Source organism: Podarcis cretensis (assembly GCF_951804945.1).
Source record: "Podarcis cretensis genome assembly, chromosome: 14".
NCBI lineage: Eukaryota > Metazoa > Chordata > Lepidosauria > Squamata > Lacertidae > Podarcis > Podarcis cretensis.
In genome coordinates this window covers 35,579,447-35,600,122 of record NC_137183.1, presented here as the reverse complement: position 1 = coordinate 35,600,122, position 20,676 = coordinate 35,579,447, and the positions used below count along the sequence as shown (strand labels likewise).

The window sequence follows — 20,676 nt, the reverse complement described above, 5'->3', positions numbered from 1 at the left end:
TGATAGTCTTATCCTTCATGAATCTGTCTAAGCCTCTTTTAAAGCCATCCAAGTTGGTGGCCATCACTGCCTCCAAGGATTTCTTCCTTGTTTGTTTGCCTTACGACACAAGCTTGGGTGGCATTTTAGCCAGTGACCTTAGATGGCAGGCATTGCAACTTCTTGCTCAATCCCTTGAGAAACCCCTCCAAGATACATTCTAATTTTAGCCTGTTCAGCTGACAAGCTCTAAATAATTGCATGACAGAAGGAATGCTGGACCTTTCAGAAACCCTATTGCATCCGCCACATCGCTTCGTTTCTAAATGTTCTGATCCAATTGCATCACAAGCTGATGGGAGATGAAACCTGAATTGTCATTAAAAAGAATAGGAAGTTTTATTTTAAGAAGGTATGGAACTAATTTCACCGGGGAATAATAACTATTGGCCTTACAAATCATTGCTTATGTAACTCAGAAATCACCCTGTATAAGACCTCGCTTCTTCCCTTTGTTTCAGAGGGGTATTAAGTGGATCAGACAGTTAAACTAGTCAGCTGAGACATGCATCTTTACTGATAGCAATTTCCCATTTGGAGAATGAAAGGGAGGGGCAAAAAACACCTTGATTTTACTTATAGAGAACTGAGCTTCAGAAAAATAACATTCTTGTAACTCCTCTGAGAGACAGTTGTAGCAGAGGTTCTCAACATTCCCATTACATAACGCTATGCCAAGAGTAAGATCCACTAAATTCAATGGCTTTTAGGATACTGAGCCAGGATTGCAGCCTTATTAATCCACCATTTCTTAGATGAGAGTTTCCAGAATTTGTGTGGGTGGGAGAAGGATCTGTTTCTTCTACTACTACTACTATTTCTTCTACTTCTCCTTTTAAATTTGTTAGTTGCTTGTTACCTGAAGGTCTTCAAATGACTTACAATACATTTAAAACATACATGTATTATACCATAAAACAGAACAGAGCAACCTCTATACTAGTCACCAGAAACTTTGCCATCATACTAGGATCAAGAAAACATAACCTTAGTCAATCAAAACATAAGTCTTTATTAGATAACATTGAAGGTGCCAACAGACCTTGCTAGGGTAAACATTCCACAGATGGGGAGGCACAATTGAAAAATCCATGTCATCACCCTGCAAGCCTCTCTCAAAGGAAGGACCTGTAGAATAGTGTCTGATGAAGATCTAACATTGCAGGTATGTTCATATTGGGAGAGGTCTGACTTGGTGTAAGATAGTAGTGTTACAGATGCTGGGGCATTGTGGAACATTGTCAGATATTCCAAAATTCTAGAATGTGGATGGACATCCATCTGCTCAAACGTTGATAATCTTGAGAGCAGAGAAGGCTTTAAATGTGTAATTCTGTATGTCTGGCCAGGAAGACTTTTGGGGGTTTAATCAGCCACTTTAGGTTGCTTACTGTATTGCTTGTGTGTTTGCATCTTAATAGCACACACTGCTTTCAGCTTTTTAAATATAAATGCACAGCCCACGGAGTCAAAATTAAGCCTTTCCTTTCTTCTTATTTTTTAATTTAGAGGAGTTTGATTTTGCTGTCTATTTGAATGGTGTGTTGCTGTTTTGAGTTTGTTGTTTTAATTGTTTGTGATAGCTTAGTTTGCCTTAACATTATTAGTGTTGTTGTTGTTGTTGTAGGCCACAAATTTGTGCTGAAGGTGTCGGATATAAATTATGTAAAGAAATCCATGAATAAACATGGTCTAGGCTTGTCTTACATGTCAAGGAGTGCTATTTAAGGATACAATAACTTGGGGCTGAGGAGGTGGAAAATGTTTTCCAACACTTCTGGGCAAACCTTCCGAGGGCCTCATGTCAGTTGGGGACAGGGCCAGAGTCAAAAGTGGAGAGAGCAACATTTTTAATTTTTACCTTTGTAAAAGGCTAGTTTTGATACACACTCACACAGGCTTCTCTATCCTTCAGCCAGCCAAGCAAGAGACAAAGTTCAAGGACACATTCCAGTCAAGTAAAAACACTCAAGTGACCTGGAGATGGAGGTGTGGCCACTGGAGAGATCGAAATGTCGGATTGAGAGGCCTAGAAGGCTGCATTTGGCCCCTGGCTTGGGGTTCCCATCTCAAAGCATTGAAACATCTTTTGAATGCCAGAACAGGGCTACTGTGCTCTCTTGATCTTCAGTCATAACTGATTTATTTATTTTTAAAGCCTCCTTACTGATGTTGTCACTAAATTGCTTGCTATTCATCATGGATAAGCAAAATATTTTTTTCAGAGACATTAAAATATGAAGGTTGCAAAGAGTCTGGAGATGTCATAACCTTGCCCTGTAATTTGATTCCCCCCCCCCCAAAAAAAAATTATTTACTGAAGAACTTCATTGTGTAATGCTTTCATCCTTCCCTCGCTTCAAAGCCGTCAAGACTTCTGAATATTTGAAAATGTGAAATGCTCTGATTAGACATTGTTAATTGAAAGCACAGCCCACAGAACCAAGCTCCAGGTGTTACTCATATCATCTTGCAAATTCAGATGTTGCTTTCCATGGGTAGCTGGTAATAGTCATTTGAATCCACCCCTCCCCCCAAACGTCACCATCGCTCACACAAAAATAAATGTGACACATTTGAACTGCATATAGCTGAAAATGCAGATGAGCATGCATGGAGAATAGAATGCCACTTTTGTGTCAGGCGGGTTCCAATTTAAAGTATTTATGTAACAGCATAAGGTGGGAAGTAAATTATTCAAATAATTGGTTTGTTGATTTCAACATTGTTCCAGAACCTTGTGAAGGCTGGTAGGTTTTAGGCAATCACAAAGCTGTTAATCTTCTGCCTTTGAGAGATGATGCCAGTCAGTGTAGGTAATACTAAGCTTGATGGACCAATGGTTTGCCTTGATATATGACAGCTTATGTTCTTAAGCCCTGGGCTTCTTTGGGAGGAAATCTTTCCTGACAGTAGGTAGTTTTGAGAAGAATATTATTGGGTCCACAGAGAAAATGGGTGTGTAAGCTGTTGTGCAGTCTTTTGCACAGATCTTTCAAGGGACGTTTCTGCTTATGAGTATGTCATTTTTTGAGTTTTTTGTTTCAATTTTTTCCAATCTTATGTTCAGTTCTCCTCATTTCCACAGCAGTTTGTGATTTTCTTTTATTTATTTTTTAAAAGTCCTCTTGAAAATTTATCAGCATTTCTCCCAATATACATGTTTGTATGACATTTCCCCTAATATACACATTTTTGCAAAGCATTTTTGCCAAAAGTAATCCATTTTTGTATGTTACTTACATTAATATTTGTATGCATATATACCCTTTCCCCTGATACAGCCATTTTTGTTCACATTTTCTGGCTGGAGAACCCCATCATAAAATTGTGATGTATTTCAGAGGATAGCTGTGTTTCAGTTTGAAAAGTTGCAGATTCAGTAAGTTCATATGTAACTGCTGACTAAATCAAATTTCTACCCCACCCCTACTTATGAATGGGGAAGATTATGCATAGTTTAGCCAATTGCAGAGACATCACAATGGCTAATAAGGATACAGGTCTATGCTGAGAAAATTTGGCATTTAGTATGGTGGATAAATATCCTGAACACCCATTCTGTAGGATAGCAGAAATACCCCGAGGAAAAAGAGGTTTCACACACAGAGAGAGTGCTGTACTCAGTAGCACAGATGTCAGCTTATGTGTGAAGAAGACCTCATTGCCATGAATGAAGAAACTCAATCATCACAATGAAATAATAGTTTCTGGCTTAACTACTGCAAGGGCCAGGCTGCAAGTGCTATGATCTCCAACCTGCTGGTATCAGCGGGAGCCCGCTTTGATTATGCTGGTCCTGATGGGTCTCCTGGCACTGTGATTGATTTGAGGATTGGGCTAGAGCAAGGAGTGCCATAGCTCCCAAGGGCTGATCTCAGAGGCAATTTGCTAGCAGCTTGAAATTATCCCAGCAGGAGGGAGACTCAGCTAAGCAGGATTGCATTGTGTTTGCCAAACATACAACATGATGGCACAGAGCCCCCTCTCCCCAGCGTTCCGCTTGGTGACACAAAAGCAGAGGGTTGAAAATGACAGGCATGTACTGGCACACATCATGCGGGGAGAACTGGGCTAGGGGGAGAACGCGTGACGTTCCAGAGTTGATAGAACGCTTTTCAAAGGGATGCTTAAAAATTCATTGCCATGACAAGTTCCATATGGATCCCAGTAGGGCATTTGCAGTCCACAATTCTCTTAGAACTAACCTAAGTGACATGGGCTCCGAGGAATATGTTCAGGCTTCTGCAGCTGTGCCAGAAGGGCTGTAATTCAATAGTAGAGCATCTGCCTTGCCTAGAGATCCCTGGTTCAACCCCCAGATAAACCTAGGAAGAGAGACCCTGCCTGAAACCTTGGAGAGGCACTGCCAGTAGGCAATGCTGAGCTAGATGAGACAGTGGTCTGACTGGGTATGTTGCAGCTTCTTGTGATTCTAAGCAGGGCAATATGTTGGCGGTGGTGCACCTGCTTTGCATGCAGAAGGTCCCAGAAAAAATCCCTCACATTTCAGATAGAGCTGAGAATGTCCCCTATCTGATCCCTCGAAAGCCTCTGCCAGTCCGTGTGAACACTACTAAGATAGACCAACCGGTGATCTGACTCAGTTTAAAGCGACCAGCAACTCAGGCCTCTTCATCTTCTAACAATACTATTGCCTAAAACACACAGTATGTTTAAGCCGCTAGAGGAGCTTGATTTGCTTGCCATTGACTTGTTCTGCAGAGGTTGACAGTGGTGGTGACTGGTGCTGCCCTGGGACCCCCCCCCATCCAGATCCAAAGAATTTGACAGAACTGTGTAAAAGCAGAGACATCACCTTGCCGACAAAGGTCCATATAGTTAAAGTTTTTTTTCCCCCAGTAGTGATGTATGGAAGTGAGAGCTGGACCATAAAGAAGGCTGATTGCCAAAGAATTGATGCTTTTGAATTATGGTGCTGGAGGAGAATCTTGAGAGTCCCATGGATTGCAAGAAGATCAAACCTATCCGTTCTAAAGGAAATCAGCCCTGAGTGCTCACTGGAAGGACAGATCCTGAAGCTGAGACTCCAGTACTTTGGCCACCTCATGAGAAGACAAGACTCCCTGGAAAAGGCCCTGATGTTGGGAAAGATGGAGGGCACAAGGAGAAGGGGACGACAGAGGATGAGATGGTTGGATAGTGTTCTCGAAGCTACCAGCATGAGTTTGACCAAACTGCGGTAGGCAGTGGAAGACAGGAGTGCCTGGCGTGCTCTGGTCCATGGGGTCACAAAGAGTCGGACACGACTAAACGACTAAACAACAACAACATGTCTCCTGGACTGAAAGTGGATGAAGACTCTTCATCCAGGTCGTTGTCTAAGATTGAGGGAGGGTGGTTGAACAGGACACCTCCTTTGCTGTCCATTTGACCTCAGTGTCTTACTTAGCAACAATAGTATTGTAGGCTGCAAGAGGATCTACATGCTTACAAGACCTTCAGAAGGATTTGGGGCTCAGATTTTAATGAACAAGTTACGTTCATACTTGGGGTGGGGATCATGTCTGAAACCCCACAGCTCCCTGACTCTGCAATGTGCAGATTTGCCTCTGCCACTCAACCTGACAGGCTGTGATGATCCAGGCAGTTCAATGTAATTGCATCAATTGAAGCGCTGTGATGTCATTGGCAGGAATCACACATAGGCTGCGTGGGCATTTGAGGGCAAGGTCACTGGAGAGAAAGGAAAGGGAGAAAATGTTGCCAAGACAAAGCAGAAACCAGGGGAACAAAAAGTTCCTTAACTGAATTGAAACAGCCTAAATGTTTGGCAAGGTGAGAATCCTCCTCTCTCCCACCCTCCAAGTAATCTGTCCAGCAAAATCAGATATGCTACTCTGAAGGAAATGCTTAAATTAAAGAATATTTGGTATTAGAATGAGGCAGAGAGAAAACAGCAGCAAGACAACATACACTTGTTCAAAAAATGTCCAGAATTGACCAAAACCTGGAGGTGATTGTTTTTAATACTCACAGAAACACACATACTAAAACACCACCAGAAGATTGTCAGAAGGCACCATTTTCCATTCTGCCCTGCCTTTATCACATGCAGCACAATTTCCATTCCATGGCAGTTTGTCTTGTGCCAAAAACCCCGATGCTATTTGCCTACTGTGGCAAAGTTACTTAACTTAACATTAATTATCATTTCAGTGCAAAGGAAATGCAAGGCAAATGGGAGGAAAATGTAATCAATTACATACCATCTCTGACCTGCAAGCAACAACTACAATAAATGCTGATCATGTTCACTGGATTGATTTCTGTTCCAAACAGGGGTTGAATCAGTGAACCCCAGCAATTTCTGCTCCCATTTCCATTCCTAACCACTATTCTTAAGTGCTTGCCTTTTCCATATGCATATTCTCTAATAAAGCAGATTCATACAGGTCTCACTGTCTGAACACAATGCATTCCCAGGAAGTGGTTTGTTCGGTGAGCATTTGCATAACAAACTGATGAACTCCATTATTTCCTATAGGGACATTTATAATCTGTGATTTGCCTGTTCTCTTTCCCTTGCCTCCCTTCATGGCTTCTGCTCGAAACTTCTGCAGCCAATCAGCAAAAGTCAAACAAAGGAAAAACTGATTTGCCCAATCTCTGCTGCTCCCTGATTTGTACAATTTCTCTCCCTCCCTCCATGGTTTTCTGCCTCAAATGGCTGCTACAGGCCAGTAATGAGGAAAACAGACAACAACAACAATGTGTTTATTTATTTTTGGATTTTTGCTTTAACAATATTATTTTCTTAATGGAATGTATTCCAGGGCTTGAACTCAAAATTTCAGTCTATAAGTGTGGAATGTACTCTAGTGAGCTATTTGAGACCACAGCAGCAGAACCAATCCAGTGCATTTCTTCAATGCAAAGATTCAGGTAGGGAGTACCCTTAGGAAGTCATGATAGGAAGCTGCTATGTACTGAGTCTGATCGTTGGTGTATCAAACAGTATTGTCTACACTGACTGCCAGTGTTTCAGAACGGGCTCCAGCCCTACCTGGAGATCGAAACTGAGACCATCTGCATGCAAAGCAGATGCACTACAGCTGGGCTATGGCCCTTTTCCATTGAGTCAAATCTCTTCCCAAATATTGTGGCAGTTGAGTCACCAAGGAGATGTTTTCTGGAAAAGAAACAGGGAGCATGGGTCAAAATTCAGCTGGTTTTGAATGCTCATCTTTCCCTATTCCAAGGCCTCAAGGAGTGGACCAGCCTCATCTGAGTGGACCAGGGCCATCCAAGCAGATGGGCTTTGGATTTGGCTAGCCCAGAGCCCAAATGACTAACAGTGATTCCAGGGGAGGGGAATCTCCAGCAGGGAAATAAGCAGCTGTCTGCCCAAAGCCTTCATGCCTATTATGGGCTAGATTGGCTCCTCTTGTATGACTGGAATGGGTCCCAACTGCATCCCATTGGTCTACCTGTTCCACCTGCTCTGCACCCTATAACTGCAGGCTTTGGTGCCAAATTGTTTTCTACTCATCTCTCCTTGTGATTTGCTGCCAGCTTTTCATAGTGTTTTCCCCTCCCATGCTTATATTGTAATAAAGACAGCCCCTGCAGATGGCTATTTCACTGTACAGGCAACAATTCATAGTCTTGTCTTTGGTTCAAGCCAGAGCTGTGTACGCTATACTATTTTTACAAAATCATTTTTGTTTGTGCCAAGGTAACACAGATTCTTTGACAAGAAAAGACTTCCCCCCACCAACCTGTATAAATTGTGAGAATTAAGTAAGTCAGTTTGATTTATCCAGTTTTGCACCATTCCTTCAATAACTTTTTGTTCTCATATTTTGTTTGCATCATTTGTGCTATTGATAAGATGAAACTCTGAAGCTGAAACACTGGCTGCTAGAAAGCTTTAGCCAGCTTCTGAGATTTCTTCAGGCATTGCCAACATAATATCGAGCATATATTCAAAAAACCCAAGGGCTAAGATCTTGCTTAGAACAAATCTGAAATCCAAGTTCTTAGCAAGATGAATTGTAAGCCCACTTTCTGTGGTTTTTCTCTTCTCTTATGTTACTGTGGCATTCATAAATAGCACCTTCATGCTTTTTGATTACATTTCAATAACCTTCAAAAATAGCTAGTGGATGGGACACAACTTGGAGCTCCATGGGTAGTAGCAGATGGCATGCTGGGGTGGCCGGAGTTACCTGACCTCCTGGCAGCAGAGTCACTGCTACTTACTGGAAGGGGGAGGCAGCAAGGAAGTTGGCGCAGTGCAAATACAACAGCAAAACCAATCCAATGCTCCTGCCAGTGTGTTTGCATCATGCTGACCTCCCCAGTGCTTCACTTTTCCTCCTCTCCTTCCCAATAAGAAGCAGTGACTCAGCTGTTTGACTCAGCTGTTGGGAGGTCAGGTGAGCACTGCTGCCCTATCACACTGTCTACTACAGCCCATGAATCAGGCTGCAGCCCATGAAAGGAGGGGCTGCAGGACATTTCCAGACAGGAGATTGACATAGTTACTCATGATCTTCCTGGCCATGGAAGTCAAGTGAGGCTGAATGGCCAGTCTCATGCTACTGAGAGATATAAAAGGCACACAGAGCTGTTGATTTTCCTCATTCTGAGAAATGTTGCTGATGGAGGCCATCTGGTACTCTGTGCTGTACAGAGCTGTGCTGAAAATGTTAAAATAAATATAGGACTGTTTGATGGACAAGGAGGGACAAAACCAAACCTTCCCGAAATATGATGGGGATGGGGGGGGGGGGAATCAGATTTGGGGGGATGGGTCTGCTACTTATGTAACAAAAAGAGGCGGCTATGGGTTTTCCATTTTTCCTTGCTTTTTCTTCTTCTCTCCCCCCCCCCCCAAAAAGGAACCCATGCACCACTCACAACAGTACAGGGCTCTTTCCACAGCTTCCCATTAACCAAACTTCCTAGAATGCTTTAGGAGCAATGTTATGTGTACTGTTCACCAGGGATGCCCATCACCCAAAGGAGGTCTGTAGTTCCAGGCAAGGCAAACCAGATACCTTGGAGAGGGACCTAGATGTCAATTTCAAGACCACAGTCAGCAACCTTCTGAACTAAGGCAAAACATGCAAGTTATCTCTGCAATATCCTGGAGCAACTGGCAGATCTTTATAGCCCAGGCTAGGTATCTGCTGACTAAGAGGGCCCCTCCACTTGAATGTTGCATCTGGCCAGTGAAAGTTGTGCAACGCTTTCCCCACTGAGGTGCATCTTGCAATTTCAATATATACGTTTTGGCAAATACTGAAGAAACACTGCTTTACCCCAGCCTTTGTCAGTTGAGATGTATATTTTCAGGGCCTAGCCTTTTTTTTTTTTGCAATGGTATTTTTTAATTATAAAAATAAGTATTTAAACTGTTCAAACTGTATTTTAAATTGCTGCAGCCCATTCTTAGACATAAGGGTGAAGGGCAAGTAATAATAATAATAATAATAATAATAATAATACACGTTTATAACCAAATGCCATGAGAGAATAGATAAAGTATAGAAATTATATTGCCAGAATCCATGATTTCATTAAAAATTTGCAGAAATATCAGAGGCAGGAAAGTAGGAATAGTTGCAGCTCCAAGCCATGGGCAATATGTTTTTAGTTTATAACTAAAATGACAGGACTTTCTTCTTCCTCCCTTCTGTCAGCACTGCCCATTTCTTTGCCATCTCCTTCTTAGCTTCCATCAGGCAAGCAAGAAGTATTATCATCGTTCAAGGGCACATTCTAACCAGGCAAAATCAATGCAAGGTGTAACAGGGCCAATGAGGGTGTGGCCTTGGAGAGGTCTAGAGAGCCACATTTGGCCCTCAGACCTAAGCTTCATACTCTAGGCTTGGAGAGCTGAAGTGGGGAAATCTAGAGTTTATTTCTGTGTTGAGGAAGAAACAAGAGAAAAAGTCACCCAGCCCTGATTTTTAAAAAACATTAAACTCCCCTTGCTTCAGGCCAGGATTTCTTAGCAATCAGACTACTTCCTGGTACAATTAATTCCCATCTTAACAGCTACACTGCTCAGACATCTAGCTGTTTCTAACACTAATGTACAGATGTGGACAATTTACATATTGCCTGGGTATAGTCAATTAAACCCTCATTACAGGTTTTTACACAACTGTGTCTTTTATTAGTAAGTGCAGTGAAGGTGAAGTGCATTTCAGTCTGGGTGAATTTGTCAAGTTGTCTAACCAGGCTCAGGGGGCCTGGAGAGGGGACATGGGATGCCAGTGATTCCCTCTTTCACTTTCTATTAAAATGTTTCTGCTTGAGTTCAAGGAATCTTGGGACCAAACTGGTGCTGAGGATGGAACTTAGCCTAACTATAAGCTGTGGTATGCTATAAGGATGCAATAACCTAAGAAGAGTTTGGCTTCTGGATCAGACCAAAGACTTACCTAGACCAGCATCCTGTTCCCGCAGTGGCCAATGGGGTGCCCCTTGGAATATCAATTTCCTCCAGCTAGGGAGCATGGGAGAGAGCAGTTGCTTCAGCAATAAAGCAGCTCAGACTAGGATCTTATACATGACCTGAATACTGTGATTTTAAGTTGTGTTAACTGTATTTAATATTGTGTTTCAGTGTTGTAACCCACCCTGGGACTGTTAGGATTCTTCCTTCCACATGATTCATTCTACTCCCAAGCAAGTGGAGTACCTTGTCCTGAAGTTCCTGGCTTGATTGCCACCTACTCTCTTCTTGTGGCTCTGGGGGAGATGAAGTGAGGAGGATAAGAGCCTACCAGGAACCAAGGCAACTTGATTCGATTGCTTCTCAGGGTCACTGGCAGTATAGTGATCTTTTGGAAGGTCCTGCTTCCCTTCCTCCTCCTCTTCTGGGGTTCAAGACAGGGCAGGACAGAACTTTGCCAGAAAACCACAAGCAAGACCCCCTTCTCTCTCATGATCCTCAGCATTTGGTATTATTCAGCATGCTCCCTCTGATTTTGGGGCGGGGAAAGTGTCTTCTGAGAACTTTGTTTTTTTTAAAATCAATTTTTATTAAGATTTTTAAACATAAATGCAAATATAATAAACAATGTAACATATATCATAACATAATTTCTTAACTTCTTTGGACTCCCTCACGTCTTCCGCTCCCACTTGCATCTTTGTCAATTCTTGCCCGCAATTTATCATCTTGTTTACATTCTTATGTCCCATTCATTTAGAATATAATCTAATAGTTCTCCCAAAGGTTTATGGTTTTCCCTCAATCTCACTTATCATCCTAATTGCATCTAATTTAGTGGTGGTCAATTATTTATGATCTAGCCTCCATCTTAACATTCAACCAAATTACAATGCTTTTTAAAGTAAATCTTAAATTTCTTCCAATCTTCTTCAACCTTCTCTTCTCCCAGGTCTCGGATTCTGCCGGTCATCTCGGCTAGTTCCATATAGTCTATCAGTTGCATCTTGTCTTCTGAGAACTTTGGCTCAGCTCTGCTTCACAATAGGCTGCATTGAGATGTTCAATGAACCAGTGCCCCATGCGAACTTACTGTGAATACAGTGGAAGATTGCCTAGAATACCTAGGTGTCCAAGAAAGCACGAGTTATTGTGTTCTATGCTGTATCAGTTCTCTCATGAAGCAAGTTTTAAACCACTGCCATAGACTGTTAAAAGAAGATCACATTATTGGAGATTGTAAATTGCCACCCAACCTGAATGAGCTATAGGTTTGGTTGATGATAGCAGATAAGCTACAGTGAAAGAAAAAGTTAGTTCATGAAATCCATACTAAGCATAGCAGGAGTGTGTGTGTGCATGTGCGTGTGTGTGAGTTTCCCCCCTAGAGAAATATTGGGAGCAGTTTGTTTCCATTATTATAAGTGACGGCCTTCTTTCTCTCTCTGCTACAAGATTATTCAAGCTGAATGCAAGAATCTAGATCAAGGGAGCCAGGTTATTGGGAAGACAGAGGCGGAAATAAATCAAATGAAGGGTTGACAGCCTCCAAATGAAAGCGTTGCTATCAGAGCAACAAAATGCCACATAATTGATAGAAGAGCAAGATGGTGCAGAAAGCTGCTGGACCGGTTGCCAGGAGAAGAGTGTCTACACGTCTCTGTGTGTGTGTACACACACACACACACACACACACACACAGAAGACATTCTGATTACCTAATATGGGCAGATTATCTGCAAAGGCTCAGAACACCAGAGGGGTGGATGTGTTAAAAATTACTGAAGTCTAGATCTCTAGGTTTTTGTTTCTAAATTCTGACACATCCCAATACTGTGATCTTCAGCAATTTATCTGAACAGGCTGTGTCTCTCTAGGACACTCCTTTTAAATTTTTCTACCTCCAAGGAACAATTCTTCATATGGACTCATAAGCTGAAGAACCCTCAGTACACCTGCCACAGATCTTACCCCCAAAGTAATTACAGATGGTTCTGGGGCACAGTCTAAAGCACACTGAACAAAACTGAAGTTGAATTGAGGTGCGGAAGCTTAAGGTTTTCGTTCAGTGTGCAAACTAGCCAAACTCACACTTCCCAGACTAATACACAAATCAGAACACAATTATTCTTCAGTTTTTTTCACTTCCCTGAATTATGCAATGCAATGCTTGGCTCAACACCCCACCCCCACAAAACCCTAAAATGCATATAAAATACGTATTTCATGCTGAAATTCATAAAGTGTGCATTTTAACATAACATTATATTTCATGGGGAAATGTGTTAGCAAAATATATTTTTTTCTTTTGTGCAAATTAGTATTCCGTACAAAATCCAAGTAGCAGCATGGTCTACACTGACTGGCAGAGGCTCTCCAGGATTCCAGCTCCACCTGGAGATGCCAGAGACTGAATCTTCTGCATGCAAAACAGAATCTATACCACTGAGCTATGACTCTTCTCTCCCAGGGGAGAGCTCTCCCATCTGAATGGGATGGAGGAATCTTGATCCCCAAAGGGCTGAATATATAGATGCTTGAGACATACCCTCTTTGTAATTTCTAGCCTGACCTAATCCATACCTCCCCAATTAATTCATGGATTGGAACTTAGCCAACCATCTGAATGCTCTGACACATTTCTTGACTCAGAAGAATGTTAAAATACATTTTAAAATGCAAATTTCGAGATAGAATTTGTTTCAAACTGCAGACACCCACATGATACAGTTCTCAGAGTGATTTAACAGTCAATCCCTCTTCCCAGGGAAGTCTGGGAATTGCAGCTCTGTGAGGGGAATATGGGTCTCCTAATGACTCGGCATGCTTAATAAACTACACTTCCCAGGATTCCATGGGGGAAGCCATGACTGTTAAATCCAAGTACTTTAAATGTATGGTGCAGATGTCGCCTAAGGAAAAAAAAATGATGTTTAGATATATATTTTCATGAATATTCCCAACCCCATGCCCCCAAGATGTAGCTGAATGTGGAAACAGAATGGAGTAGATTTGGGAGTGAATACATGCAAGGGTGACGTAGTTTGTAAATACACCCACTCCTAGGACCAGAATCAGTTACACTTGTTATCAAATTACGGGTTTATTTTTTGATAGAATAAGCAAGGAAAATCTATTCAGCTCTTCTGTGTACTTCACTGAATATTGGAAAGCGCCTGCCCCAAAATGCCCCAACCCAGTACCTGTCAAACACACACTGTAAATAGATATTGATGCTTAATATGACTTTCTCAGCTCACATAATTGTATTAGAGCAAGGTCTGATGCAGGAATCAGCAGTCAAGCCTCCTGACTGATTGTTTGCAATTGGGAGAGGTCTTTGACAGAATTTCATTCACTTAGCAGAACTCCATTCTTCTACCATTTATAAGATGGTAATGAGAAAGGCTTTCCATTGCGATGTGAATGTAATAATAATAAAAATAAAGACCAGCCTACTTGATGGCAGGCTACTGTTACATTTCCTTAAATTCAACAACTGGCCGAACCTAGATGCACAAATACAAAGGCCTTTACAATTTCATCTGAAAGTTTAACTCTCAAGCTTTAACATGAAGCCTTATGTTTTAGTTGAGCTACATCCAATGTACTTTTTCTTCTAAAGGGGACAGTTATAGGGATGGTTTTCAGCCCACCTTAAATTACCCTAGACTCTGCACTGCAGTTAAAGAACCCTTTGGTTATTGCCCTTTGACACTTGCCAAGTCTAGCTCTCTTTCCAGATTTTTCATTTCATATAACCTCAATTGAGTACCACATCTGGAGCAGGCATTCACCCCAAGAAACTCCATCCTTCCAGTCTGTCACTTTCACATGTGAGTGAATAAATAAGTTCTGATTCACACATCCATGTATGTCATGAGCTTCACAGTGCTGTTGGGATTGGGTCTGGACTGGCAGACTTTGATGCAGGAAAAGGAAGAAATGGGGCAGGCTGAATGGTGGGAACCTGGTGTGCTGGTCCCATGGGTTTCCGTGAGGCATGGTCCGAGTCCAGTCCAAGGTCGAGGGAGCAGTATTGAGGCCGTCCGTCAAAGCTGAAGCTGGGTCCAAGGCAAGGAGTCGGGCGACGTTAGGAGATCCAGCAGGACAGGGTGCAGGCAGGAACTGGCTACCAACAACATTGCTCCTGCAACTTGGGACTGGGGCGGGCTGGCTTTTATCTGCCCCGAGGCATAGGGCGGCCCCAGTCCACAGGTGACTCGCCTCTTCTGGCCTGGAGGCGAGCACTCCTCCTGCAGTAACTTAGTTCCCTCCTCCTCTCTGCCCTGAGCCTCTACAGCTCAGGAGAGGCTGGAGGGCTACCGGACCCAGAGGCAACCTCAGCCTCCCCTAATGGGCCTGAGAGTGGAGCACCTGCAGGCAATGGGTCCTCCATCACCTCAGGAGCCAGAGCAGACTCAGCTGGTGCCTGCACCTGAGGATCTAGCACATGTGAAGACCCTTCAGGCTCAAGCCCCAGCCCCAGCTCAGCTGGTTCTGGAGGCGGGGAATCCTGTGCAGGCTGGGATTCCTCAGGTTCAGCCTCTGAGTCTGAATCCCAGGCCATCACACCTGGGTTGGAGGAGGGAGATCTCCCCTTTCCACCCTGACTTCAACTGCTTTGGAAGGGGAAATAGAGATGCCAGCTCCTCTCGCCAACCTTTCTGCAGAGCAGAGAGCCTCAGTGGAGACTGGGGATGATGACTTTGAGCCTGAGCTAGAGGGTGCAACCTTGTTGCCTAGAACTAGGTGCCGCCTTCACAAATGTGATCCCGAAATTCCTACAATGCAAGTGAGCCTCACAAGTAAGCATGCCACACCTCTTTAAAAGCTTGGCAGGCAGGGCATGGAAACTTGTTGGAACATATTTGTCCCTTTCATTCAGTTTTGAACTTCTTGTCTTCCTCCTGAACTATGACACCTGAGCTCTATTGCTGCTGCAGACTCTGTAACATTACTTGCCTGAATAAAGATCACTTTCCTCCTTTCCAGACACAGTCCCTGCTTGTGTGTTTCTAGAGTGGGAGCCAGGGCAGTACAGGACCAGGTCATTTCATACAGAAATGAATGAAGACTGTTGCCTCAGGTATTCTTACGTAGCAGTATCTGAAAGTGTTGTATTTGCTGTATTACAGCCCCCCCCCCCCATTTCAAGAAGTTCAGAAAGTCACTTTTGGCTATTGAGTAAAGTGTTCAATCCTGCTGGGAACAGGCATGCACAGTCAAAGTGAAGTGTGGGTCTTTTGGAAACAGTGGCGTAGCGTGGGTTGTCAGCACCCGGGGCAAGGCAAGTAATTTGCACCCCCTAATCTGTGGATTTGTACCCCCTAACCTGTGGATTTGCGCCCCCTAACCCTAACCCCCAGATGTTGTGCCTGGTGCGGCTGGCCCCCTGCACCCCCCACGCTACGCCACTGTTTGGAAAGCCCTCTTGCAAACAGCTCCATGTTGCTCTTTTCAGAGGCTGCCTGTTTCTCCTTGCTCCAGGTGGTCCCTGGAATGATCTGGGGCTATCTCGGCTCAATTTAGCCGAAAATTGGCCCCCTTTCAACTTGGTCTATGGTTGAATCCAGTGCACAGCCCTAATAAGTATACAGTGGTACCTCAGGTTAAGTACTTAATTCGTTCCGGAGGTCCGTTCTTAACCTGAAACTGTTCTTAACCTGAAGCACCACTTTAGTTAATGGGGCCTACTGCTGCCACCACGCCACCGGAGCACAATTTCTGTTCCTATCCTGAAACAAAGTTCTTAACCTGAAGCACTATTTCTGGGTTAGCGGAATCTGTAATCTGAAGCGTATGTAACCCGAGGTACCACTGTATATGTGGCTTTGCGAAAATACGATATGTATGGTGGGGAGGGGAACCCTCCATCAATCAACTATTACAAAAACTAATGTCTTCCAGACTGCATCAGTTTGTAATCTTGCTATGTGATAATGCTATTGCAATATTGTGTCACCAACATATGGCATTGCCCACTTTCTCAACTCAGAAACATTTGCAGTAAACCTTTGATTGTGTTAACTCCAGCAAATTATACAGCTGACAAAGCAATATTACAATCCGGCATTTGATCATTCAGCCATTAGGCATTATTTTGCATTTTTGTTGTTTCCAGGCTTTTTCTTTTTCTTTTCTTTATTCAATCCAGCAAATTTAAATAAAATGTACTGTCATATGATACGGAAAGAAAAAGCTACAGAAAATAATTGGTGGCCCGATATTGATAAATGCTTGGTGCAGTAATAGCAATATGCCATCTATCATCTGGGCTCTTGTTTGATGGCATCATGCAAACTAATTTGAGGTGGATGTCCTCTGCTTTAACCTTGGATAGTCTTGCAACTTAGACTGGAGGAAAGTAATAATCCTTCATTAACTGCTATGTGCGGCACATGCTATATTAGGGAGTGGGAGGGAAGGATTTAGAAAAGCACACAATCTTGTATATTTCAAAGTGTAAATTCCATTTCTATTCTTAGGAGAAATCCCAACCCACTGAATTTTCTGGTGCATGATTTCACTCAGCTGTTTCTTCTAGGACTAAGGGATTGTAAGCGCTTGCAATGTCCAACCCCTGATGGCAGGGAACTTTCTTCGACCTGGGAGCCGCATTTGCTTCTGTGGGGAGGGGCACACACCACCGGTGGGTGTGGCCAGAGTCAAAAGTGGGAGCATCACACATACCTCCTTCTGCCAATCAGGAAAACAAGAAGCATTACCACAGCTGAAGGGCACTTTCAGTGTTCCTAAACGCTTAGCTCTGGAGCACACAGTGTTTAAAAAGTTCCCCTTTCATGCTGATTGGGAGACTGTTGTTCACTGGAGGCAGGACCTTGCAGGGCCCCTGCTGCAGAAATAGCCATGGGCTTTTGACCCCCTGCAACCCTAGACCAGCACAGCACTGGTCAAACACAATAGAAGTTATAGTCTGACAATATATGGAAGACTATAGGTGCTCCAGCCCTGCTGTACACCCACCACTTAGCATAGATGCTGTCATCTGGCAATTAATTCAGCTAGATCAGGTCTGAGGACTCCAATTCCCATCAGCCCCAGCCAGCATGACTGATGATCAGGGGTGGTGGGAGTTGTAGTCAAGAAACATCTGGAGGTTTGCAGATTCCTTGTCCCTGGACTAGATTGTCCGTTCTTGGCAACCTTCTGATGCCCTGGTTATACAATACAGTAGATAATTAACCCACTCCCTCTCCAACGTGTCTCTCGCTTTGCCTGTCTCTCAGTTCTCAAGGGCAAAACCACATCATTGATTTTGCTACAGCTTTCATTCGAAGAAGGCGGCATGAGATAGCATTTTACATTATGCATTAAGAAGATGCCTGTAATTAGGCAATTGTTGTAATGGCCCCATCCTTAGATGGAAGAGCTCTCTTCCTTATTTCCCATTAAGTGCGCAGGGGAGTTTATTTGCAGAGAATTGAGTTTAATTCAATTAACAGGAATTGTGAGACATTTACAACACAAGGTATATTAGCATAGTACTTTGTTGGTAATGAGAGCCAAAAAGCATTTAGGGGAAGAGCTAATTATCTGAGAGGTTTCTTTCTTGCTTTCTTTCCTATAATAAGGAGGGTTTGTTCCAAATATCAAAACAACCTAAGCTTTAATTAATAGCTGAGGCTGCAAGTTTCCACATGTAATCTGGGAGTAGGTTCCACTGAACTCATTGGGACCTACTTATGAGTAGGAATGAGGGAGGAATTAGATTTAATTCCCATTTTAACATGGACCAAAGTACTTTACACTTTTAGAATGTTGGACCAGGATCTGGAAGACCAGGGTTCAAATGCTCACACAGCCATGAAGCATACCTCTCAGCCTAACCTACCTCACAGGGTTGTTGCAGGGATGCGGAAGAGGAGAACCATCTATACCACCTTGGGCTTCTGGGAGAAAAGATGGACAATAAATGCAGTAAATAAAATAATGTGCAGGCCAAAACACATTCAGTTGTATGTAGAATGCTGTGAAATAATAGGTTGAATGTTCATTCAGCTTGCTGTCCAGTTCAAGAACTTGAATATATATATATGCCTTTGCTCTGAATATATTTTTTTCTTATTTGTTTACATCATTACTGAAGCATTACATTATATTTTCCCATGGAGCTCATAGGTGTTTCTCCCCATCCTCATTTCATCTTCACAACAACAAGCCTGTGAGGCAAGCAAGAGGCATTAGCAGATCAAGGATGCATCCCCGCCAAGCAAAAACACTTGGAGTGCAAAGCAGGGCCAGGGAGGGGTTTGGCCCAAGGAGAGAGTGTTATCATGAGGGCCAGATAAAGATGACTGGAGGGCCACATATGCCACTCCTAATCCCTCTTTCATGTGTTGGGTTCAGTGGCAGGAGCTTCCTCTGAATTGCATCAGGGGAAGAGGCGGGTTTCCTTTCAGTGGAGGTTTGTTTCCTCCCCCCCCCCCAATTCCCTCGTTCCCCTGTAGCACCACCTCAAACACTGTACCTGTGGTGGAGGACCATGGCAAATCACTTCCCCTACATGCCAGCAATATGCTGTCACTGGCCAGAAGGAGCCTTTATATCTGCAGAAGGCTAAGTCTGAACCCAGCCCTAGGAATAGTGGTATACCACTCTTTAATAGTGGTTTACCACTCTTTGGGGGACGCAGGTGGCGCTGTGGGTTAAAGCCTCAGCGCCTAGGGCTTGCCGATCGAAAGGTCGGTGGTTCGAATCCCTGCGGCGGGGTGCGCTCCCGCTGCTCGGTCCCAGCGCCTGCCAACCTAGCAGTTCGAAAGCACCTCCGGGTGCAAGTAGATAAATAGGGACCGCTTACCAGCGGGAAGGTAAACGGTGTTTCCGTGTGCGGCTCTGGCTCGCCAGAGCAGCGATGTCACGCTGGCCACGTGACCCGGAAGTGTCTCCGGACAGCGCTGGCCCCTGGCCTCTTAAGTGAGATGGGCGCACAACCCCAGAGTCTGTCAAGACTGGCCCGTACGGGCAGGGGTACCTTTACCTTTACCTTACTCTTTAAAGATCTGTCAGCAAGGACTGGTTTCTTTTCTCCCATCTTCTTTACTGGCTTTGAAACATACATTTTGGTCCACGGAATTGATAGCTGGCATATTCCATAATCTTATTTATGTTGCAATTTTGGGGCATGCTGGGGCAGGAGTGAGGGTTGGGGGGAAATGCCTAGGAAATATGGCTACTTGGCACATCTAGATAGATGGACAGACAGACAGACAAAACACATGGATTGATATTGAATATAACAATGTTAATATTTAGATATCTTTATGATCACCCTGTAAATCTGCCGGAGATGAGCTTTATAATTTTATTTTATATGCTGGAATGCAGTTAACATGTCAGTTTACTTTAGCAAGAAACCAATTATTTCTTGGTGAGCACCATCTAGTTTCTGTTCCGCACAAATACACGAATTGAAATTTTAATATTAACATAATTCTAATAGTGTGTGTGTGTTTGTGTGTGTGCATGTTTACAAAGTAAAATGTTTACGGTTTGAAATTACTGTAGTTTGGCGTGCGAGGATTTGCCGCATTGTATTAACATCCCATTATTATTTATATGCAAATTGCAGTGTGATCACTTTGTTTATCCTGTCTCATCTCAGAGTTGCAGTGATTCTGATTGGGACTAGATCCTTTGACTTGCATCTCATGCCTGCCATTTGGATGTGAGGAGCTTGTAATTAGAACACTGCAAATATTACGTGTACACAAAAGCTGTGGCGGAGAATCGTTTAGAAATGTTTAGACCAAAATGTCTTGATGGGGGGAGAGGGGGGGTGCACACCTGTTTGGTGTTTGCTTATCACAAATATTTTAACAGATGACTATAGTAAATGAGCTTAACAGGATCCAATGTTAAATAAACAAGGCAAAAAAAATAATAATTCAGAACAAGAATTTCAGATTTGTGGGGTAGCAATAAATTAGTCAATATCATCGCTGTTGTTGCTGTTATGTTTATTGGTATATTAGAGCATAAATGCTGTTCATGTCTACTGAGAAGTCCTATAGAGGTTAATGGGTCTTAATTTCAGGTCAGTATGCATAGGATTTTATTTAGTCATTCATTTATTAGATTCTCTGCCCATCCTTCACCTGAAGATCCCAGAGCAATTAAACATATAAGATGCAATACCTAACCCCCCAAAAGTCATCCAATTTACCTGTGACTAAGCTGCATTG

At 43.2% G+C, this 20,676-nt stretch overlaps 1 protein-coding gene across 17 annotated transcripts in view; it reads left to right on the top strand.

Annotated features, from left to right (window-relative positions):
- The window catches only part of RBFOX1 (RNA binding fox-1 homolog 1), a 1,485,186-nt gene that overhangs the window by 321,452 nt on the left and 1,143,058 nt on the right, over nt 1-20,676 (top strand). The window lies entirely within an intron of this gene.